The 26,265-nt window shown below is 33.5% G+C and overlaps 2 long non-coding RNA genes across 2 annotated transcripts; one reads left to right on the top strand and one right to left on the bottom strand.

Moving 5' to 3' along the window:
- Positions 1-535: 535 nt before the first annotated feature.
- LOC133833994 (uncharacterized) lies at positions 536-1,325 on the bottom strand. Its single transcript, XR_009893257.1, has 2 exons — positions 1,216-1,325; positions 536-745 (listed from the first exon to the last, which is right to left on the bottom strand). It is a non-coding gene; the product is annotated as an uncharacterized LOC133833994 (long non-coding RNA).
- Positions 1,326-13,885: 12,560 nt separating this feature from the next.
- LOC133833993 (uncharacterized) lies at positions 13,886-14,687 on the top strand. Its single transcript, XR_009893256.1, has 3 exons — positions 13,886-13,940; positions 14,141-14,189; positions 14,615-14,687. It is a non-coding gene; the product is annotated as an uncharacterized LOC133833993 (long non-coding RNA).
- Positions 14,688-26,265: the final 11,578 nt, after the last annotated feature.

Raw genomic sequence — 26,265 nt, 5'->3', positions numbered from 1 at the left:
AATTTTATTTTGATAAGTATACTTATATGGTTTTTTTTTTAATTAAAAGATTTTCATTATTGTATTTTGATAAAAAAAAATTCAAAATTAATGATAAAATATAATTCTCAATAGATTGATAAACCATAAGTATTACATTAAACAATAACTAATTCAAACCATGAATGTGTCTACTTCATGAGATCTTAGTTCTAACTTAAGTTTGAAAGCATAACATAATAAAGTTTTATAATCTTGAACAATTTTTACTTCAAAAATGAAAAATAGAAACATTACAAGATACACAAAAGTAAACCAAACTTGCTCCATCCTTCAATTCATCATCCTTTGTGCACTTGTCTTTGTTGTGAGTCCATTTGCTTAGCTACAAAAAAATTTAAATAATTAATGCTTCAACTTAAAGTTATAGTAAACTAAAAGAGTACATAAAAAAAGTTAATTACCTAATTATAACTTTATCAGCTGACCATGCAATTATATATTATAACTTTATTTTGCATCTATCTTGTGTTTAATATAAGAAAATAAAACCTAATAAGTACCAAGAATTTGAATAAATGTTTATGACAAACAAAAGTCAGTTGTCATCGAGACAGTACCTGAGGCCTGAAGCATCAGACTGTAAAGAGGCCTCAATAGCAGCATCATTGTATTCAGTAACAGGAGAAATTATTGGCTGGGTCTGGGGTGGAGTAAAGAATGGTACACTGCTCTCTTCTCGAGGTGGGAATTCAACTCCAGCAGCCTGTGATATATATTTATACATAGATTACTTAGAATATTTTATTATAAAAGTGAGTTAAGAAATCAAAATAGGTTCCTTTCCAAATACTATAGTAGCACATTAGCTATAAAAACTCTAAACAGAAAAAGGAACACATAGAATTAATACAACCCATCCAAACACAGACGCAAAACATTCATCATAACTTAAGCATCAAGGACAACACTAAGGGATTCAACTTCAGCATATATATACCTTGTAGGCTAGTATAACCATGTATAACTAACATTCACATTCATCTACAACCCATGCTATTGCATATCTCACATAAAGCAGAAAGCAAAAAAAAAAAAGGGTTGATCATATGATATTTACACTTTAATCAACTTAAATAAGCTTTTGCCCAAATGCCTTGGCTGACGAAGTAATTAACAAGAGAAAATTGTGTATCAAGCTTAACATGCTAAAATAACATTTAATAAACTAACAACCTTCAGTTCATTATATGCTGCATAGTATTGAGGACATCTCCCCTAAGGTCCCCCGAAGGCTTCTTGCCATGTGTCAATTAGGATTAGTATCTTTTCCCTCACATTCAAGTCTGGCTGCAGAATTTAAACAATTGCATCGGACAAGTTAGATTTACTAGGAATGCATAGGAGATATTCACAGTGAAAGGACAAGTTAAAATGGCATAGGAGTTCAATATCTTCCCCAATTTAGTTGAAGCAACTGCTTATGAGCAAATAAAAAGAAAAGGCCAGTTAAGCAGTGGCTAGACAAATTTAAATATATGCAGGCAGCGAATGAAAATAATATGAAGTAACTCAATTTCTTAATTGAATGAAGGTGAAATAAAAAGCTCAACACCTTGAATTTGATCCAGACTAAGTGTTTCTAAGTTATAATATAGTGGCAAAAGTTATAAATAAAAAGTACAAGAATCTATACACACATGTTAATGAAATTAACACATGCCTACAACCAAACAAGGTCAAAAGGCCACTAGAAGTACAGGAAGCATTGTGCCAGGTCCATATATATGTAGTATTGAAAAAGAAAGATTCACTAATAATATTACTGAATGTGTTTTTATTAATTGTTGTACATAGTATTACTCACTATTATAAATATGCCTTAGTTTCTTGATCTTGTACTAGTTACCTGTTGGTGTCTATAGCCCTTGTTCTAACCCCAACTTTAAAGCCAACTTTAAAGCTAGATATAAGCCACAGAGAGGCCTTTAGTGCTGCTGCAAAGAATGTGAGACACCATTCAGGATTCCTTAATTATATAATATACTTAATAAGCTAGCTATAACAAATAAAAACACTTAGTGACACTATAATAAATAAGAGTTCAAGAAAATGTTTTGCAACTGTTAATGATACAAGAAAACAACAACAGAACAAAAACCTGAACACCAGGATGTGTCTCATGCATGAACTCAAACAATTTGTTCAAAACAGTTTTTAGGGACTTCCAGTGAACCTCGGGTACTGTCCAACAACATACCTGCAGAAAGAGAGGAGGATTATGTATAAGATTTCAAAAAAGTACTGGTTGTATACCTCCAACCAAGTTTCTCATAGTTCTCAAATTTACTCAAATTTACACATGTGACTATCTTTGATCAGAATAAACATTTTTTTGTAGTCAAAACAGAAATGCCAAGTAAACTATTATCACAACTAGGGAGGTGGGACGTAGACAATATCTCGAGAAGTAAATGATGAGTTTATAGTTGAATCAGAAAGTATAAGCAGTCACAAATAGAAAATGAGTAGAAATAACATTTATAAGGTAAGTTAAAATGTACCTGTTCTTCCATCATCGAACCAGATATAGACCCTATTGCCCAACATAATGTGTTTAAGTTGTTCCAATTCAAATTCTCGCCACTTAATTGTTTGCTTAGCTTCTTTAGCATCGGCATCATACAAGAAGAATAGACAGCATAAGATAGAAATTATAATGAAAATAATATATAACACAATCAAATGACACATTTTCTCTGCAAGTGTCTTACAAGATAGAAACAAGGTGTTCCATTATAATTATACATGCAGAAAATAATTTCAATTGAATGGCCAATAAAAGAAATTCCCCACTCATATTTTTCATCAAACTATTCACTATCAGCAGCCCCCAAGCTGCAGCCACATGACTTGAAAGAAATTTCCACTCAAAATAGGTCACATCATAACAGAAATATTATTAGACATAAATATAAATAAAAACTATAGCTAACACAAGCTTGTACTAACTTTGGTACAAATAGAAAACATGAAAAATATTTCAATACATTTACTACTTTATTTTCCATAAACCCTTACCTGCTTTTCCGTGTCCTTGTGATCAAGATGTGACAAATATATCAAAGTCTCCCTCATGATCTACAACAATAATAGACCATAGAAATTTGGTTAAGGAAAGTTGCCATAATAAATAAGAGTTCAAGCAATTTTATACCTTAATTCCCTTTATTACATCCTCAAGAGTAATAACCTGTAACAGAGACAAAAAAAATAAGTCTGGATTAATAAAAAAAATGTTTTGCAACTGTTAATGAGAACACAAAACAATAGCACCACCAAATTGTGTTATTTAACATTTTTATTTCTGTATTAGTAATTTATTTCCCTTTTGTAGAATAAATAAAAAAGATCATGTTGGACTTCACATTAATCAATATCTGAAACCAAAGTTAAAAATAATCACCTCAATTAAAGTAAGTCCAAATGGCTCAATGAAGGCTGGATTTATGAAAACACCCTACCAAAACTGAGATACTCAAATCAGGTTGAAAAACATACCTCCTAGATAAAAGAAGTGATAGATTTCAGGGACACACGCACACATATGATATGTACCTTTGTTTTTGCTGCTAGACAATAGATTTCAGGGACATCAGATTGCTTATGACGTTTAGGATATGCAACTTGACCATATAGATCATATTTGTCAATCAACTTAAGAATTGAAAGAAGCACAGAGCTATTCGTGCTAGGCATTTCGTCAATATTGCCACGGTTTCCCATTATTAGCGTCTGTATCAATAGGAAAACAAAAAGTGAGATTGCTAGGAAGTCATGTAAAACTATTGTATTTAAAGAAGAAGTTATGTAACAAGAAACAAAAATTCTAAAAATTACACACGATATAGATAACAGGAAACCATTAAACCAGTAGCTTGTATGCCATTACACAAGTTCAAATTATAAGAATAAATAAAAGTGAGATCAAGAAAAAGCTCAATATGGAATATAATAATATTTTCTAGTTATAAATTAAAACAGATAAGCTGGTAAAACTATATAAAAAACAAGTTCAAATGGTAAATTGAACGACACGAGTTATGCTCAAAGCTTTCTCTTTTCCAATCCCTAACTGTAGTCACCATCAAGATTAGAATACCTTATTAATGTAATAGAAGTTGAAACCAACCAGAACTAACCTTTGAACAAACATCATCAGATGCCCCAGACTGTTTGAAAAGCTTTCCAAAATAAAATGGTATCAAGTCACTAATGCACACTCCCCTAATAACTATACAGTGTCAGATTGATTTTTCAATATAAGAATATCACCTAAAATGGTAATGGCTAAAGAGCTACAAGTGAAAAGCTTCATCAAACATGTTTAATAAAAATAACTAATTGAATTAGGAAGCTAACTAGAACACCCAAAAAATTGTCAATGTTATGTATCCAACATTCCTAGAAAAGGACTCAGCAAGTGTAGAGTCCAAGAACTTTACTTAGCTAGATAGGTAGTAGTATTATAGTAATTATAGTATTATCTTTGTAACTGTGGATTTTTGGTTCAGACCGGGATTTATTTGGACACTCATAGTAGAACTTGTAGATTTTCTAAGTTTAACCTATAGTTTAAGAATATTAATTTTAACCTAAGGTTTGATTAATATGACTGATATTAAGGATAATATTTATTATACTATAAGGTTTAGATAAGAACCAATAGGATTTTAAGCACATGTTATGTATGGGTGATTAAGGATTAAGTATTTTGAGGATTAAATTTAATAAGGGTAAAGTTTGAATGCTCTAAGGTCAGTCAGCAGCTTTGAATACGTTTGAGGGCTTAGTCAAGGCTGTTTACTCAATTTGAATTAAGCTAAAAATGTGTAATTTCGTGTTTAAATAATCAGCGAATGTCGATATATCGCAGCTATAGGGGGCGATATATCGCAGCACGTAGATACGGAAAACACGAAACGATGCACGTTTGCCTCGGGCATAATGGTCCAGGCGATATATCGCCTATAGGGGCGATATATCGCCTCCTTCAGCATATTTTGAATGCTTTTGAATTCGTTTTCCATTCAACCTCTTGATAAGTCCAGCACATTTTTGAACGAGTCTTCAGCCTCTGCTGAACGATTATTCAAATTATTTTCACCTAAAAAGACATTATTTTTATTCAGGTGAAATTAAGATCCTTTCATTCCTAAACTCTATAAATAAGACCTAGTACCCAGCCATTATTCATCTTTTGCTCTAAGTTCAGAGGCTGCAAGTTGCTAGGTGAGTGTGAGAGTGTAAACACTTGGGTTGGGAATCGTAAGCTTGATCATCACAAGCTTATCAAACACTTGGGGAAGTAAGGTTTTATAGTATTTCGGTTCGAGGTTTAGATTGATCTTACAAGTCTTCAAGGTAACCCAAACTCTAGTTCATTTCTGTACCTTTTCTTTAAAAGTTCTCATAGTCTTCTACTTATTCTAACCTTATTCTTATTTTGGTTAGGAAATCTAAGATCTCGTACATAAGTTTTTGGTAAGTATTTTTCTCAATGGTTTAGTCCTTCCATTCCTTTCATTTCTCTTCTTCTCTATACTCACTCTTTTTCAAATGGTTCTTAGGAGTGTTCCAAAGTCCCACCTCTGTCCTCTTATCCCGGTATTTTGGTAAGGAAAATAGGATAGAATCTATATGTTATATGCTTATGTTATCTTATGTTTTTATGTTATGAAATGTGTTATGTGTTATGTATGTAGACTTGGGCATATGACCCATATGACTAACAAGCCCCAAATAGATTATGGGCATATGACTGCTTAGCTAGTAGGACCCCACTAATCAAATGGGCATATGACTTGTTTAGTCTATGGGACCCCAAGTAATAATGGCCACTATAGTATGTGTATGATATAAGTGTTATGTTATGTTTTTTATGTTTCCTATGAAATTTATGTATATGAACTATGTGTTAGATTTTCCTTGCTGGGCATTAGGCTCATTCCTTTTTGTTTATATGTGTAGGGAAATAGCTATAGTGGCGGTAAGGTTCGTGGAAGCTTAGGGAATGTGTATCGGTGATGAATGGATTCAAGGAGTCGAGAGTTCGATTTTCGAGGATGTAGTCTTGTTTTTTTTATGGTTTTACATGTATTTTTCCGCACTTGCTATGTAACTCCTTTTTATTTTAAATTATGTTTTGTTTTTAAAACAATGGGATCCCATATCCTACTTGATATTTTATGTAAGTAACTCTTATTTTTACAAGTTTCCTAATAAAGTTATGGTATTTTCACAATGTAAGTTTTATTAAGGATTAGTATGTATAGTTTCGTTAATGGTCCAAAAGTCTAGAGTAGTTGGATCATTATAGCAAGAGACTTCCATGACCCATCCAAAGTTAGCATCCTTGCTATAGATATGCCAACCTAAATCATTTACTATAAATAAGAATTCAGGCATACAATGGAACCATGAAACACACAAATTTTACTAAAAGGAGCAAGAAAATTTCTTGAGCTTGTGAAACAGAAGTACTAGAACAGAAGACAGACCCAGATATTTAAAGCTTCTTCACTGATGAAAAGACCCCAAGCAGCAGCCATAAGCAGCCAAAAGTAAATCCACCTACAATGAGATTAAAGTGAGATTAACCCCATATTTCAAAAGTGCAAGACTTAGTGAGGTGCCAAGTTTCTATTGCTTATGTGTTGTGCCCAGTCTGTGAGCAGGTGGAGGAATCGCATCAGCACCTTTTCTTTGATTGCTGGTTTTCCTAGCAAGTTTGGGCTCTGCTCAAAGGGTGGCTGGGTTCTGGTATTTGGCCTCTTCCAATTGTTGGCTGGAAAGAGTGGTTAGATAGGAAGCCTAAGAGTTTTCTACACAGCTTTTCTATTGTTGTTTTGGCTGCTGCGGTTTATGGTGTGTGGTTTAATAGGAACTCTTGCATTTTTTCTGTCTGTTCCTATACTCCTTTGTATATAGTGAGGTTGATTAAGCAGGCTGTGAAGTATAGATTGAATGGTAGGCTGAGTCAAAAAGTCCTAAGGCAGAATTGTTCTCTAGCTGCTCTTATTAAATGTCTATAATCTGTTAGCCTTTTGAGTTGGTTTTGAACTGGTTGTATTTGTTTGTTTTGGTGCAATATATTCCTTTTTTCATCCAAAAAAAAAAAACTTGACACATGATTTTTAACAACTTCAATTAGTGCCTGAACAAATCAATATATGGGAATGAGCATACATAAGATGCAAAAATAATTATATAAATATGACTCATTGAGATTCATCCATACTTATTAAGATATATAGTAGGGATTTTGATTCCAAACAAGAACAAACAGTGACTATTTAAGAAAAATGCTCAACCTGAAGCTAAGAACACACATGTATGTATATATAAATCACCCAACTAATCCCCAACAACCCATAAATCATTTACTTGTATTAAAGCTGTTTGTTGAAGTAAGAACTAAATAAATTGATAAGATAAGTATATTTGTTCAAGTAAAACTGAAATAACCCCAAAAAAATCAAACACCAACTCTAATGAATGAAAGCCAAGGAAGAAAGAGCTTACCCCACAGTTCAACAATATTTTCCAATTTCTAAAAATAAAATCTGAAATAGAATTGAATAGAGAGAAGTTAGGGCAAGAGATTGAAATAAAATAGAAAGATTCAGATTTTACCCAAAATTGCAGAAAAAAAAGATGAGAGACTTGGATTTCTAAGAGAAAAATCTAAAATGACAGAGAGTAATCTATATTCATAATTCTACTTTGGTTAGGAGTGCCCAGCAAGAGTAATAGTTGCACACTTAATTGCTACATTGTACCTAAAGAGATGAAATGATAAAAGAAAAATTATGCCAGGCATAAAGAGTATAAGCAAGGGAAAATGATTTCATAGCACAATAAGATTAAAACAAGAGGAATTATGTATATGTATAAGACAATGTACAGACATGGGTTTCACAAGTCTATTAAAAGTAGGGATAAGTATATTGTTGGTTCAATAACAAACATAGAAAGCTAGATCAAGGTTATATGTACAGAGAAGATTCACTTCATCATGGTGAGCTCTATTAATAAATCAAGTTCAAACAAACACTCAATTGAAATTTGTAATGTGTCTTGACAAAAATTGATTGGCTCGGACAATATTCAATATTCAAATTTATTACTTACATAAACTATATTCAATTGTATAAAATTCCTGGTCATGACGACATATATATTTATTTTATTCATCATTTATAATTTGTATGTTCATCCCAAATCATAAATCTACCATGTTCATTACCAATCCTACAGTGGACTATGGTATTTTTAGCCCTTTTTTTTGTTTTTTCTGTTCTGCATCACAAAGAAATCTATGGCTCATGGCATAGAAGTTTACCTAAAAGAAAGAAATGCTACTATATATATGTATATGTGTTGTATGCACAAAGGTTTTGTTATTTCTCTAGCTTTGAATATAATATAAAAAAAAATGAAATCAGATTATAAATCACCCTAGAAGTTCACCGTATATTTATATATTGATTATATGAAATTTGTATAAAAAAAACTCACCTCACAAAGATGTTCTTGCTTCCAGCAGGGGAGAATCATTATGTGAGGCAGAGATAGACGAGACAACCAGAAAAATGACCTCCGTTGTGTCCTCCGGAAGCTCTCACCGACGTCGTGTGCTCCAGAGACTCGCGTGAGGCAGAGAATGACGTGACGAAACCAAAAATTAGTGAGTGAGTGGTTGTGTAGATGAGAGTGAGTGGAGGAGAATAACGTGGTTGTGTAGACGAAAAAAAAAAGAGAAAGAAAGAGAAGCTGAGAAGCAAAGAAAGAGACTAGGAAACCAGAAAGAAAGAGAAGCAAAGAGAAGCAAAGAGAGGCAAAGAGACGAAAGAAAGAAAGAAAGAGAGGCAAAGAGACGAAACCAGAAATTAGGGATTCAATGGAGGCTTAGGGGTTCGGAGGCTGAGACTAGTTTACTGTGTGCTTCCGTGTCTCTTATTTTCATTTGGCGCCTAGTTATATATTTCATATGGCGCCAAATGAAATTTCACATATGGGATCGTGTGTTTTTTTAATTGCTTATTAATAGCACTTTTAAATAAGTTTTATTTTTTAATGTAATATATACTAAAAATTGTTGTAGTGGAGGAAGGAAGATGATGGAAGATTAAGATATGTATGGTTCAACCCACGTACTCAAAATACATTATTTTTTTTTTTTTTTTTAGTTTTTAAATGGTGAATGTATACCTTATCAATTTTGACAGACCATTCAAAGTAAAAGCAAGAAAAAAAAAAAGAAAAGTTGACTTGTGTGCTTTTTATAAATAGATGACTAAGTGGTGTTTTTTTTTTTTTTTTTTTGTAGAATTCTGACATGTTACATAATTTTTTTGGTAAATAAAAAACAACTAACATAATAATTTTGAAAAAGAAAGATATAAATAAGATTATTGGCATAAGAGTTTTTTCAAAGTATATTTCATGTTGTTTAAGCTTATATATAGTTGTTCTGCTATTGTGTTGATGTCTCATTATTGTTTAGTTGTTTTCAGATATATTTTATTTATATATTTTTTTTAAAAAACATCTTAGTATGCTATGGGTTGACTTCTAGTTGTTGTCCAATTGTTGTTTTTTTTAGTTAATTTTTAATATGTTAGTATGTAGTGTGTTAATGTTTAGTTATTTTATAATTGTTTTTTTTATTTTGGATATATGTTTAGTTGTTTTGAAATATATTTTTATTTTATTTTTGACACATTTAAAAATGCAGAGAAAAATTGTTTTGATGTTGTTTTTTAGTTTATTTTAAGTTAATGCAATTAATTGATGTCTAATTTCCTTTTCAACAATGTATTGTTGTGAGGTTATTGTCGTGTTGCATTAAAATTGCTTTTTTGATATTGTATTGCAGTTTGTTGCTTTTTTAAAATGTAAGAGTGAGTTTTTTTATGTTGTTTTTTTATATTTTTTGTAGCTGTAATGGGTTGCACTGTGTTGTTGTGGTGTTTATTGTCGTGTTGCTTTTTTATTGTTTGTTTAACGTAATGTTTTGTGGGTTGATGTTTAGTGTAAATCGTATTTTTGTAATTTTGAAACATTTAAATTGTATTTTTGAAAACTTGAGTTAGTAAAAATGTAAAAAAGAAATGATAAAAATAGAGTATTTATGAAAAAATCCATAGATTTAATGTATAACACCTCTTCAAAATTTAAATGATAGGCCCTCAATAAAACAAAATATCTTACTCCATCGCTGTACATATATATTTTTGTCTGGTGAATTGTACAGTGACATATGCATATAGAACATATATAGTAGTTTTACGTATAATAATTGTCACATGCCATTGGATTGTGTCAGTTTTGATGTTTATCTCTTTTTCAGCTTTTACATGAAAGGGGAAAAAATATAAAGTTATGTAACACACTGACATAATTTTTTTTTTAAAAAAAAACAACATTTGTATAGTACTCATTCATTGTTATGGAAGAGCACTGGTGTAAAGAAATACTGCTCTTGACGTAAATAACAGCTTTAGAGACAGTACGGAAATAACAAGGTCCCCTCAATAATTAAGTTTTAATATGCATGTTTTAGTATTTAAAACATAATAAGTATAAATTAATTACCATATACCACTCAATTGTTTTATAATAATAATAAATAAATAAATAAAACATACACACAAAAATTACTACAACAAATAAGATTATTAGTAAGGACAACAAACACTCAATTAATCTATAATTCATTAAAATTCTGCTAAGACTTTACCTCTATTGGCAAACAATAGCAAGGAAAAATAATTCATCTTCTCCTTTCTATACTTTATTTGGATTTGGCGGTCGTGATGGTTGTGTTGAAAATAATAGAAATGGAAACGGAAGTCGCAAAATCTGAGACTGTTGTAAATTTATTGGTGGTAGTTATGGCAGCTGACCTGCTTATCCAAAATCCATCGAACTCGCTATTGTATTAAAATAACATATTTGTTGTGGCATTAGCAGAAGATGCTTGACGAGCATTTTTTTTTTTAATTTTTACTTCTCTAATTGTTAAACTTAGCTTGTAGATGTGCATTCTAATACATGTTTAAACAAAGAAAAGTAAAGGAAAACGAAAAGGAATGATCAATCACTACTACAAAACTGGGCTTTCCCGACACCCAACCACGACAGTCAACTCTGTTGACTGTCGTAATTGCTTAGCGGGACTCTACGCCGATAGTTAAAAACTGTAGGCATAGAGACCAACGCCGACACCTAATAACTGTCACCGTTGCTTTTGACTGTCGCTATTGACCCCAACGCCGACAATTAATTCGAGACAAATGCTGACAGTTAAAATGTGTCGTTATTGACCCCAGTGCCGACAGTTAATTCGAGACTAATGCCGACAGTTAAAATGTGTCGCTATTGACTCCAACGTCGACAGTTAATTCGAAACCAATGCCGACAGTTAAAATGTGTCGTTATTGACCCCAATGCCGACAGTCAATTCGAGACCAATGCCGACAGTTAAAATGTGTCGCTTTTGACCCCAACATCGACAGTTAAATATTGTCGCTATTGACCCCAACACCGACAGTTAATAAAAGTCCAATGTTGACAGTCATAAAATGTCGCCAAAATTCATATAAAAAATTATAATTAATGAATAGTATAATTTTAAAAATAAACTAAATTATGTAAAAATATATCTATAAAAAATTTGTATTTATTAAAAGCTTTTAAAACTATATTTTTTTTTCTAAATTTTTCATATTATTAACTTTTGTATTTATAATAATTTTTATATCAAAATTTAAATTTATTATTCTTTAACATATTTATAAAATTAACTATATTATTCTTTAACATAATTATAAAGTTTGTATTAGTTAAAAAAGAGTTGTTTTATTAATTGTAAAAATATTGTAAAAAAATTAATGAATAGTATAATTTTAAAAATAAATTCAATTATGTAAATATATATATTTATAAAAATTATGTATTTATTAAAAACTTTTAAAACTTGATTTTTTTTTTGTTTCTAAATTTTTTCATATTATTAACTTTTGTATTTATAATAATTTTTATATCAAAATTTAAATTTATTATTCTTTAATATATTTATAAAATTAACTATATTATTAATTATATTATTCTTTAACATGTTTATAAAATTTGTATTACTTAAAAAAGAGTTGTTTTATTAATTGGAAAAAAATTTGTATTACTTAAAAAAGAGTTGTTTTATTAATTGGAAAAATATTGTAAAAAAATTAATGAATAGAATAATTTTAAAAATAAACTAAATTATGTAAATATATATTTATAAAAATTATGTATTTATCAAAAAAATTTAGAACTAGATTTTTTTTGTTTTTATATTTTTCATATTATTAACTTTTGTATTTATAATAATTTTTATATCAAAATTTAAATTTATTATTTTTTAACATATTTATGAAATTAACTATATTATTGACTATATTATTCTTTAACACATTTATAAAAAAGAGTTGTTTTATTAATTTGAAAAATATTATAAAAAAATTTAATATATAAAGCAGAATTCATTGCCACAAGTTTTAATTTTTTCTCAGCAAAATATTAGATTATTAATAATGAATTACAATTGAAACGAGTTTTTTTTAGAGGGAAACTAAAAAAAATTAAGGTGGGATTACTTTTTTCTTGCTCCCGCGTCTTTCTCACGTCGTTCTCTTTGTATAACTCTCCACTATTTTCATAAACATTTTCATTGAAATTGAAACACGCCTCCATTTTCTCAAACATTTTTCAGACCTCCTTCCTTCGAAACCCCCTCCCTATTTAGCCCTTTGTAGTTTTCTAAGTTTCAAAGCCCTTAACCCATTTTCCCTCAACTGATTTCAGGTGTGCTTTGGTAATTTTTGGGACTGTGGTCTTCGGCTATTGTAGAAGATCAGTTCGACAACTGCCTTCGATGTTAAAATCTCAATTTTTTTGGGATTTCTAGTTGCATCATCTGTCTAATTTAAGATCTAATTTCGTTCAGTTTTAAGAAGTAGGTTCTTAACAGGTCCTTTGGCGGTTGTTAGCGGCGACAGTCGACGACGAACCAGTAAAAAAGGGTTTCATTTATTAAAAACCCTTACATTTCTGCTGCAAAGAGAAGCCGCACAACCAGCTGCACAAGGGACCAGCCGCACAAAGGTTCTCTTGGCATCTGCTCCATCTCCGGCGACGTGAACTATTTTCGGCACCGACTGCGTTATTTCCGACGGCGCCAAGCCTAGAGGACAACGACAACATTTGTATCCTCCATTTTCAGCAGCACCAAGGTATTTCTCCCTCAATTTTTTTTTTCATTTATTTGATAGTTTGAAAAGGGATTTTGTACCTGTGTGTACTTTTGTGTTGTATGTTCGTAGAAACACAAGTTTAACATTGTCCATACCTCATATTAATCTACTTATTAAGAAGCACCTTGTAGTTCTTAGCCAATTATTTGTTGGAATGTGTTCTTTCATTTTATATTGTTGTTAGGAGTTCTCTATTGGTTTCTTAATTTTTGGGAATATTTTTCGGATATACCTGTGTGTTCTATGGATGTTAGCCTACCGTAGTGGGAGAGATTCAGACACCAATAGATGTTGCAATGGTTGAGTTCATAGACCCAAGAGAGCCTGTAGCGGTTAGTATAATGTTTCTCTCTCTCTCTTCTCTGTAATTGTTATTGTGTAATATCTAATTTGTTTGTGTCCTGCATATGATGATTGTTTCTGGGATTGCCAGTTCTCCTAGTGAATTCGTTGCATTTTATATAGTTGTTTTCATGATTGGTGTGGGGAAAAGTTAGTTTAACAGTGGTTGGTTTATGTGCCTGCTATGATAATTGACCATGCACTATGCTCTAGTAGAGCATGCATCATCAATTTTGCCAGCAACAAAAACATATCATCTAGGTAAGAAAGTTCATACTCATATCACGTATATCATTAGAGTTGTAGATGAGTTGAGTGTTTTTTAATAGTTTATGTTAGAATTTCACTATTCAACATTTCCCTCTGGAACGCAACCAGTTCTTCTGCATTTTTCTATTCATCTAGAAAATTGATTTTTTTTTCATTACCAAACATTTAATTTTCATTTTTTGCATATTAAGGGATGGTCAGAAACGAGGAGACACTTCAACCATCAATATATCTTAACAAGTAAGAGTGTCCTGTCAGAGTTATGTTTCATTAATTTCTGTTTTCTATTACTTATTTTTAATGAAATGTCAAAATAGCCATTTCATTACGTATAAATAATTTTAGTTCTTTGCACTGGAGTAAGTTTCTTATAAATACTTTGCTTCTTCTATAGGCTACCAGAAAATTTTCCCGAAGACTCTCGAGTATTTGTAGTTGATCCCATGTTAGCAACAGTTATGAATTTGATGGCTCAATATAATTCTCATGCTATTTCCATTAAAATTATATTTAGGAATCTTTGTTGCTCAATGATAATTCTAAAATTTGGCAACTTATATAAGATGTGTTTAAAATGATCTCTATGTTTAGATTTAAGATAGTTTCTTGCATATTACAGCACCTGATTTTCAAACTATTATGCATCTCTTTGTATTGAATCGTAGGTGGCACAATAGTGGCAGCTCTCAACCTGATAAAGAAATGTGGGGTTGAGAATAGGCAAATTAAAGTGGTAATATATCTACAACTTATTCTTCACTATTTCTGTCAATTTTATTTCATAGTTAGTGGAGTTGGAAATGAGTTTGTATATGAACTCTCTGAAAATATCTTAATCTTGAACTTTCGTTGCTTTACATATAAAGTAGTGGTGAAATTGATGAAGGGAGTAACAATTTAAATAAATAAATTAATAAAGTGGGAACAAGAACACTAATAACGTTGAAAATCTCAACCAACATTTGGAGGTACAGACTGCAGAGACATTTATATACACCAACTGTTTTGTTTTTTTTTATCAATAATTCCTTCTTAATATTCTTTTTGGACCCTGCTGTTTATATGTATTTAGACATGCATAGTTTTATGGCTTTATGTTAGTGCTTAAAATTCAGCAGCTGCATTTTGACTTAGAGTAAAACACTTTTATATGGACGTGAATGTGCATTAACTAAATGTGTTTTAAGAGTCTAGTATGATCCATATACAATGTGCATTAACTAAATTCAAGGTTAGTATACCTTTCTCATGCAAAATAACACTCATTTATATGCACATTACCTTTGATTTTGTCATTTATGGATGTATATTTTGGTAAATAACTGTGTTTCAATTTGGATTTTGAGTTGCACTTACACTTAGTGTATTGCCTTGATATTTTATATTTTCTTTGTCTTGTTCTAGTTTGAAAATTTTAATTTATTGATTTTGTTTTGATATAAAGTATTAGAGAGATAAAATTAGTTCATTGAAACTATCGAGTATGGAAAATTATTAAGAAAAAAATTATTTAGTTTTTAATGTATTTGTTGAATATTGAATAATCTTTAACTTATGAGATAGTGATTGAGACTATGAATTTTTTTAATGTATTTGTTGAATATTGACTTGTATGTATGCTCTTGTTTAAATGGTGATTGTTGACACTTCTTAGCTTACTTCTTGTGTGTTTCTTATATTGGATATTGTTTAACAATTGCTCCTTGATGACTTGACTAGTAGTAATGTGTTGAATAGATTAGTAACTTTGGTTTGAGTTCTTGTATTGAAACATGTATTATTGCTTCTTGATTCCTTTGACAAAGGTATGAATTGTTGAGCAAACATGTTAAATAAACTAGAATACCCTACTTGTATTTATTAGTTTGTTGAGAAATGTTTTTATGCTTAGCTAGAAGATTTAAGCATAAAAATTGTTAATTCTGAACCACCTCAGTATATATGTTCATGTAGCCACCTCATATACTCATGTGGGTCTCAAAAGCCTACATAATATTTTTTGAAAAAAAAAATCTCTGGTCGGACTTGCTCTGCCATTTTAGGCTAGTTTTAGAGGTTGACAATATATTACACTTGTTATATTTGTGTGGCCATTTGTATGACTTTAGAATAACATTTTTTTTAACCAGAATATATATTTTAACTTGGATAGGACATAATTCTAATCACTTTGTTATTGCTTAAGTGAGTACTTTGACTTTCCAAATTTAATGTCTATTTTTGGAACTCATTTTTGTATGTTGTTAAATCATAATAGAGTTATTTTATTAGCTTGTCATCTCTATGTTGTATTCTCTCTCCAATCACTTGAGCTAACTAAGTCACTATTTATCAATATAATTTGGTAGCAAGAGGGATGAGTAAAAATTATGAGTAAACTTATTTATTTACATTACAATCAAAATCTAGTTATAATTTTTCATGTTTGGTGTATTATAATGTGATTTTTCATGTTTCGGGGATGATTTTAGAAATAAATTCATGATAGCTAATTCTTATTTTGGAAAGACTATTGGTGACGAGGGTGAGTACAAGGACAAGAAGAAGAAAGATATGATATTTGACAATGAATTTAGTGTTTTATTTTATTTGTAGTTTTTATTAGAGTAAATGATTCTTTTTTGAGTGGTTAATTATGTACTTTGTAAATCTAGATACAAGATTAATGCAATTATGTTTATAGACAAGGTTATATGCTTTTTGAGTCAAGTAGTAGTGTTATGTTCCAAAATTTATTTTATTAGATTTGTAAATATTTTGTATAATTTTTGTTATTTTAATCTATAATTTTTTAGATTCGTATATAAATGTTTCATTTAAATCATAATTTTTAATTTAAAATAAAAATTAATTAAATTTTTAAAAATTATTTTTTTTGCAAGCAACGGTGACATCTAATAACTGTCGGCGTTGCTTTTTAACTGTCGGCATTGCTAGCAACAGCGACACCTAATAATTGTCGGTGTTGCGAGCAACAGCGACACCTAATAACTGTCGGCATTGCCGCACAACAACGCCAGTTTTTAACTATCGGCGTTGCCAGCAACAACGACACCTAATAACTGTTGGCGTTGTCAGTAACAGCGACACTTAATAACTGTCGGCGTTGCCTGCAACAGCGACAGTTTTTAACTGTCGGCGTAGTTACCCCTACGCCGGCATAGGCAAATACGATTGTTAGTCGACTGTCGTCGTTGCTCAATAGTGACTATTAAAAACTGTCGGAAAATCTCATTTTTGTAGTAGTGATTTCTTTTCATACTAGTTTGAAAATACATAATATATATATATATAATAGTGCTGGGTGAAACCTTAGAGTGGGAGGGAGATTTGGATTTTGAACACTAGTTGAATGGAGGTGGAGAAGTTTAAGGAAAGGAATTGAGTTGGAAGCCTATATAAATAAAGCATTTCTCCCCACCATTTTTTCACACTCAAAAAGCATTCAAGTGCTTTCAATTTTTGAAATTTTTATCTCCCAAATATCCATCTTTTTGCTCCATAAAACACCATATATAGCTAAAACCACTATAGCATTTATAGTGATCATAATTCTTTTTCTTCTACTTTTCTATAAAGCCTCAAACACTATTGCCACTATACAACCACTATATAGCTTAAATACACAATCCTCTCAATCCTTGTTATAGCCGAAATACCTAAATATCAAACTCTGAATATTGTTGTCGGGTATGGAAATTTTTGTGGAAACTCGAGAAAAACTGAAATTGTGGTAAATTTATTGGTGGTGGTAATGATAGCTGACCCGTTTATCCAAAATCCATCGAACTCGCTATTGTATTAAAAAAACATATTTGTTGTACCATTAGCAGAAGAAGCTTGATATGGGCATTTTAAAAAAAAAATTACTTCTCTAATTGTTAAATTTAGCTTGTAGATGTGCGTACTAATGCATGTTTAAACGAAGAAAAGTAAATGAAAACGAAAAGGAATGATGGTTTGAAAATACACAATATATATACTAGTGGTTGCCGAAACCTTTGAGTGGGAGGGGGATTTGAATTTTGAAAACTAGTTGAATGGAGGTGGAGAAGTTTAAGGAAAGGAGTTGAGTTGGAAGCCTATAAATAAATTCTTTCTCCTCACCATTTTTTCACACTCAAAAAGTGAACATCCCAAATTTCCTAATAAGGCTTAGTGCCTGGATTAGGGGGCCGGGAGGCAATAATTGAGTTATTATGTGAATTATATTATAATATAATTATGCTTGTATTTTAAAGATATTAAATATGTGTATGTGGGCCGTTTCTTATAAGAAGGGTATATTAGCAATTTGACCCGTTTGGGGTATAAATGTGAATATGTGCTTGTGTGATTGAGACCACATTATTATGTGGATATATTTGGGTTACTCGACGAGAGGCGGTACCGATGAGCAAGTTAGCGAAAAAGTCACAACGGGGTCTAAATACCCGGTCTGGGGTGTATTATAGTAATTTAGCACGTTACCGAGAAATAGTGGGTAATGAGAATTTATTGGTAATTGTGTGAGAATATTGGGAGTAGCGGGAATTATATGATGTAATCGTGGTTAGCGGGATTTAAAGCAAAGGACAAAATTGCCCTTATGGATATTTGAGGTATAAGCTAAGAGCAAGGGGTAACTTGGTCTTTTCCACTCAGGTTTGGAATTTAGCTAGCTGGGATATACACTAAAAGTTTAAGAAATTTCAGGAAAAAAAGAAAACACAGCAGCTCTTCCATTTTCTCTCTCGTACTACACTTCTTCTCTTGGGGTTTTGGTGAATTTGATTATCTTGAAGGGTCTTGCTTGGAGGGAAGGCTTGAAACCAGGGGGATTGCTAGGAGTTATATCTACTGGAGTCATATAGTTGAGGTAAGGATCTTGAATTGAGGGATATTATGTTAATTCACTTGGTATATCTAGAATTATAGAGTTCATGCATGTTTTTTAATTGAGAAATTGGGTTTTGAGATAGTGATGAGTTTAATTTAGTATTTAGTTGGGTTTGATTGCTGGTAAGAGGTATATTGTTGTTGGGGATTTAATTGGAAGGTTGGGGTGGAATTTAGCGAGTTTTGGCTAGGTTCGGTTGCAGAAAAACCCAGAAAATTCTGGGTTCGTGGTGATGAGTCGCGGCCTGCGAAGAGGATTTTAGGCCGCAGGGCTCGGATGCAGGGGCGGGTCGCGGCGCCTCAAGGGCACGCTGCGACGCGCGTTGGTTTCCAGGGAGGCCGAGCCTCTGGAATCAGAGGCGGGCCGCGGCTTTTAAGGGGAAAATTGACCTTAATGGGATTTTTGGGTTGGGAACTTAACTGTTTGGGCTCGGGATCAATCCTACTTCCTTGTTAAGTGGAATTCGATGTCTCGGAGGCTAAGAGTTGGTCTGGAAGTTGTTATTTACTTGTTATTGATGGGAACTTCCTTATCGCGGTTGTGACTAGGTTTTCGCTAAGGGCTTGAATCGGGGATCGTGCTCGGAGGGTTGTCGCTAGTAACCCGCATACGGACCAAAGGTAAGAAAACTGCACCTGTAATGTGAATGCGTGATTGGAGATTAGTTAAGGTGATGAACATGACTATAATCATGTTGTGAATGTCTGATTAAGTATGCTGAAACGTGCATAATTATGATTATGCTTATAACTGTTGAGTGGATGTATTATAATGCATTGTGTGATTATCTGTTAAGTGTGCTATATGGAACATAAGACTATTTGTATGACTGTGAGGCTTAGTTTATAAACTAGGGTATTATTAGAGTGTTAAATGGAGATCAACTTATTAGTTGAGAATTTGTTGGGTTCTGGGAGATTCTTAATAGTTAAGATTCTCAAGGCTTCAACTTATAAGTTGGAGGCACCTGTGGCTTGACTTATAAGTCAAGGGTATAAGGGACTTAGTTTATGAGCTAAGAATGGCATAATGCACGCGGAGTGCAGGCCACCATGGCTGGGCCACACTGGGAGTGCAACATGCACTTGACTGGCTCGGATGCCAACAACCTGAAAGAAAGTGCGATATGCACTTGTGTGACTCTATGGTCTCTAATTGAGTTTAATGAATGTTCTGGACACAGTTATTACTGTTTGATGGTTGTTTTATTCACTGAACTGTTGATTATGTTTTCTTGCTGAGTCTTTTGGCTCACAGGTGCTTTGTGGTGTAGGTAAAGGTAAAGAGAAGCTCAACCAGCCATGAGTCAGAGGGCATTAGCAGTGGTTTGTACATATGCAGTCTGCTCGACCACCATGGCCGAGATGCTCAGAGAAACTAGGGTTAAACCCAGCTTTTGCCGCTTAGGACGTCTTAATGTGTAATCTGAGTTTCGTAACAGACTTTTAAACTAATGTTTTTGGGACCCCATGTAGAGAATTTATCTTTAACTTAATGGAAATGTTTATGATTTGATCAAAAGTTTTTAGTACCCAAACCTTAGTGGTTAATCACGTGTTTAGTCCAAATGACTTGTTAGTAAGTCCGGCACTGGTTTCAAAACACACCTGGTAATGGACCCTAATTAGCAGGGCGTTACAAAAAGCATTCTAGTGCTCTCTCAATTTTTCGAAATTTCTATCTCCCAAATATCCATCATTTTTCTCCATAAAATACTATATAGCCGAAACCACTATAGCATTTATAGTGATCGAAATTCTTTTTCTTCTATTTTTCTGTAAAGCCTAAAAAACTATTGCCACTATACAACCACTATATAGCTGAAATACACCAAGCCTCTTAATCCTTGTTATGGCTAAAATACCAAAATATCAAAATCTAAATATTGTTGTCCGGTAGGCTCGGATGCCAAAACTATATGACGGACCTAAGCGATGCCCGGGACTTGATTGCCACCCTTTTATAAGTACTTATTCTTTCTCTTGTCCGACTTGTTGTTTAGCTATTTGTTGTGAAAATTAGAGCTATGCAAGTGCACACAATCGCAATTTGTAATAATTTCTTGGTAAGAGCAAGTATCGTCCTCAGTTCTTAGTTTCTATTTGGTTAACGAACATTAGTTTTGTTGCAAGATTGTAAGAACATAAACAAGAATAAAATTCCAATGATTTAAACAATTAGGGGTTCTAATTTCATCTACAATCCCTCCTATCAATCACTAACACAATATTAAAAATTCTTCTTCTTATTAAGCTAACAAATTGTCAAGGTGTTTTATAATCGGATTAGGAATTATAACTCAATCTAATTGTGAACTTTCTATATTTCTATGATAAATTCAACAATCAGGAGGCAATGGTTTCACAACCTAGATGATACACAAATAACCTAGATACTTTCGTTCTAGATTAAATCTATGCTGTTTCAATCAAAGCTTGTTTAAATTTCACTTTTCAGAATTTCAATTCAAACACAAATAGACAATGAAATAAGATGGCCAATCACATTTCATGCATTAAAATAGATTGTTGCAAATCAAGACTTTTGCCCGCGTAAAAATATGCTAGCAAAAGTAACATTTTTTGTAGTGTATGATGGTTGAGTGGTAAAATTATATTTTTTTTCGAGGAAATAATCAAACTTCATTACTAAAAAAGATCACTCTATAACAGAGTAAACAACTTAGGAGAAATATATGTGTCCTGTATACTACGGTCAGAATAAAAACAAGAAGCTCTAGCTAGGAAATGAACTACCTTGTTTGCAAATCGTTTAACACAAAAATGATACACTATTTAAATTGAGCAAAAGAGATCTACAATCATCAATCAATTGCCCGAAAGGGGAGGCCATTGTATAAGGATTCATGATTGTTTTTGTCACAACCAAACTATCTGTCTCAAGCACAACTTGGTGCCAATTGTGATCCTTTATCCAACTAAGTGCCTCTTTGACTCCTATTGCCTCTACCAACGCCGAAGCCAAACACCCTGCATTGCTCTTCATCTTGGCCTCCATAAGATGACCATCGTGACCTCTAGCAACAAAATCGACACCATACCTGCCTTAGTTTTCAAAAATAGCACAATCAACATTAATCTTAATCATATTACCAGTTAGTTTGGTCCTCTGCTCACTTCCTTCATTGGATGATAACACACCTAGAGAAGGCATTAAAGATTCATTTTGAGCACTAACCCATTGATCAAGAGTCGTTCTAGCTGATGAGACTACTCTCTCCACCAAAGAAGCTTGTTGTTGCCACACAAGATCCTTTCTAGCTTTCCACAGTTACAAACATAGCATACCTAATTCAGCAATGCCTTCTGAACTGCCCACCCGAAATGCCTCTTCCAACCATTCACCAAAACTTGCAGCCTGCCCTGCAATATACCCAATAATAGACCTTCTCTAGCATTGTTTAGCAAAAAAATAATTAACTAAACCATGCATAATAGTCTCGGGTTCCCCATGAAAAAAAGGCAATTTGTTTGCACACTCACTTGCTTTGAAGCCAACTGCACCAAAGTGGGAATACAACTTGTAATGGCTCACCAGAGTAAGTTTTTAGCATTGGGTGGGATCTTTAAATTCCACAGCTTTCGCCAAAATCCTGAATTATCATCTGCCCTCCACCTGCCATTCAGTTCCTGTAATAGATTATAGGCACTCTTGACTGAATATATACCTGAGAACTCTTTAGTCCAATGCCAATGATCAGAAATAGAAGAGCTACTCAGTGGAATGCTAAGAATAAGCATGTTGTCCCTTTCCTCAAACAGATCATGCACCAACTCCACATCCCATTCTACTGCTCCAACAACCATGAGGCTATCCACCTTATTATTTTCCAAAGTAGGATTTTGTGTGACAATGTAAGCATAAAACTCATTAGGCAGCCATGCTTCGTTTAAAATCCTTATCTTTGCACCAGAACCAACGCACCACCTCATCCCCACGCTTAGTAATTGTTGTGATTCCCAATGTTTCGACAAATAAAACTTGGATTACTCCCCAAAGTCGCATTCAGGAAGAAGCTTTTGGGGTAGTACCTAGCCTTAAAAACTTGCCCCATTAAACCTTCCTCCCTTGTAGCCAATCTCCACCCTTGCTTCCCTAAGAGAGCGAGATTGAAATCTCTTAGATCTCGAAATCCCATAGCACCCCTACTCTTATGAACAGACATACGCTCCCAGCTCATCCAAGATATTCCTCTTCTAGTTGAGGAGGAGCTCCACCAAATTTACTCTTCATTCTCTCTACATCTTTGCATATCCCTATTGGTAATAGAAAAACACTCATCGCACAACTATGTAAAGATTGAACCACAATTTTGATGAGTACCTCTTTTCCTGCTCTAGAAAAAAAGTCCACCATCCCAACTCTGAATGCACTTCCTGATCCTCTCTATTAGAAAGCCAAGAATAACATACTTAATTCGATCCATAGTGTTTGGAAAACCCAGATAGCTACTATGATCTTCCGCTTCACGAATCCACATCAGAGAGCACACTTGGTTTCTCTCCACACCACTCACGTTGGCACTAAAAAATAATGAGGATTTTGCCAGATTTATCTACTGACCAGATGTTGTCTCAAATTTCTTAAGTAACTTCAAAACATTCCTTGCTTCCTCTTCAGATGCCTTGCAATATAGATAACTCTCGTCAACAAATAAAATATGAGAAACTACTGGCGCTCCCCTAGCCAACCTACAACCATGTAGCCAGCCTCTTGACTCAAATTTGTCTGGGTGCATTTGAAATAGAGCATCTGGACTTCAGATTCTTCTAACGGTTTAACCAATTCAAGGTTATCTTCTTGTGAGATAGTCGGATGTATACACTCAGTCACCTCTCGCCAATCTGATTCAGTAGCTGTAAACAAATTCTTGAAATTATCCACCATTAGATAAGACAAACTCGTATCTTTGTCTACCCAATTTCCATCATTCCCACACAATTTTAGAACCTGATTACTCATTCTTCTGGCACTAGCTGAAGCATGAATATATTTATTATTTTGATCACCTTCTTTCATCAACAATTGCTTTGATCGTTGCCTCCAATATACCTCCTTCTGATTCATAATCTCAAACAGATTCTTCTTAGCCTCCTTATATCTTCAAATAGCCTCCTCCCCTCTATGTCCCTTCCATTTATGTAGAATATGATTATAATGCCAAATCCTCTTATGAAATTTTCCTGTTATATTCTTTCCCCAGACTTCCAAAATATCACTACAATATTTAACCTTGCTCTGAATATCCCTGTCTTTATCAAACTTCCAGCTATCTCTCACCACTTTTTGGCACACTGGTTCTCGTAACCATGCATTTTCAAATCTAAAATTTCTTTTCAGAAGCTGGGTGACTTGAGTACTAGGCGCCAATAGCAACCGGCAGTGGTCTGAGGAAGACACCTCAAGGTTTACAAGTTGTACCATATTATATAAGTTCAACCAGGTCCTAGAAGCTACTGCCCTATCCAATTTACACTAATACATCTCTCTGTACCCCGACCCCTTTCCCACGTAAATGGGAAGCCCATCAGGTCCAAAATCAATTAAATCACAATCACTAAGAGCATGTTGAAAGCCTTCAATCAACATGGCAGGATAAGGGAAACCCCGTTTCTTTTCATCTTGACGGAGGATATTATTAAAATAACCTATTAGACACCATGGGAGAATAGAATCTACCTTCAAAGTTCTGAGTAAATCCCATGTATTGGGCCTTAAAGCATTTATCCACTCCCCATAGATTCAAGTAAGTTGCCAGTGCTATTGCTTCCATCTTCACAATGAAGTCAATATGATTATTAGAGTGACTAAGTACACAAACTTCTTCCCGATGCTTCCACAATAACGCAATCCCTCCACCTCTACCTTGCAAGTCGACTGAGAAAAGTCCTTCAAAACCCATTTGCATCCTCACTCGTTCAAGCTTATCTTTTCTACAAAGAGTTTCACATAAGAATATAATTTTGGGCTTCTTTTGAATCATTAGATTCTTTAGGAGCTGAATAGCCCGTGGGTTCCCAAGCCCATGACAGTTCCAACTTAATACATTAATGATTGTGGGTGAGCCCCATGTCCAAGGCTTTCCAATGACAAGTTTTTTTGAAGGCCTGTCTGACTTTAGGCCCATCACAATATCCTCTAGCCGAATATGTCCAAACTCTCCTTCCTCTTCAGTACGTCAGCCTTTTGGATCAGCTATTATTAAGCAGGCATTTTGAAACTCAACATCCTTCCCTTTTCCTGCTTCCTCACCCTCCACATGACTGCCATGATTTGTAGCTAAGCTTCCCACCAAATCAGGGATATTACCCTAGTCACGATATGCTCCAGGCACCACTCTCCCATTCTGACTTAAACGTGCATTAAAGTCTCTTAAAAGTGGCCCACGATTTATGCCAGTTTCCATAACCGGCTGAGGAATGTCTCTGTTTGGCGTTCTGCTACTGTCATTGGCCAGTGTCTGCCCCTCTCCTCCCTGCCGTAGCCACCTTGCTCCAATCATCAATTGTGGACGCCTTGGCAAAGCTCTCATACTGAATCCATGTGGCTTTTCTATTTCTTCTATAGGTGCATCAAATAGGCGATCACAATACCGTTCGGAATGACTGATAATGTCGCAGATGAAGCAAAAGGTGGGAGCCCTTTCATATTTGAATGATACCCAGAACCAATCTCTTCCACTTTTACAGATCTTCATCTTCCTTTTCAGATGGACCTCTATGTTGATTATTACTCTTATGCGTAGATATTATCTCCACACCCCTCTAAAGTTCTTGGGGTCCAACGCTACATATGTGCTGGTATTGGTCCCAACATCCCTTGCAACCCTTTGAGACATAAAGCCAGGTTGTAAATCGTGTAATTGAACCCATATATCAAGGTTGTTCATCACCATATTCCTTGGATTGTCCCCTACCTTCATTCTGTCAAACACTAGTTCAGCTTTATTAAAAGTCCAAGGATTGCCATCAATAGCCCTTCTAATATCGACCTCATGGTAAAACTAGAAAATATACAAATTATGGTCAAGTTCCTTCACGTATAATCCCTTGTCTGGCCTCAACAAAGATGCCATCATGTTTTGCATTGCCATAAAATCGACTGCCTTCTCAGGAACAAAATGACCCACCAAGCACCAACGTGCATCCAGTCCCACCTTAATCTCCTCCACCGAGTCATATGATAATCCATCTATCTCCTCCTCCTCCAAATTGATATTGGCATTTCTTGATTCCAAATCCTGCATTGGATTGCTACTAGAGACCATGGAAGATCACGTAACAAAAAACATTACAAACAGGGCAGACTACTCAACATAAACCAAAACCATGTCAAACGACAAGACTTTTAATAAGAGTTTTTTAACATAGTGATAAAATGATCTTAGTTTATCGATATATATATATATATGACAAG

This window comes from Humulus lupulus, chromosome 5 (assembly GCF_963169125.1).
Source record: "Humulus lupulus chromosome 5, drHumLupu1.1, whole genome shotgun sequence".
Classification (NCBI taxonomy): Eukaryota; Viridiplantae; Streptophyta; class Magnoliopsida; order Rosales; family Cannabaceae; genus Humulus; species Humulus lupulus.
This window is presented reverse-complemented; position numbering and strand designations above follow the sequence as displayed.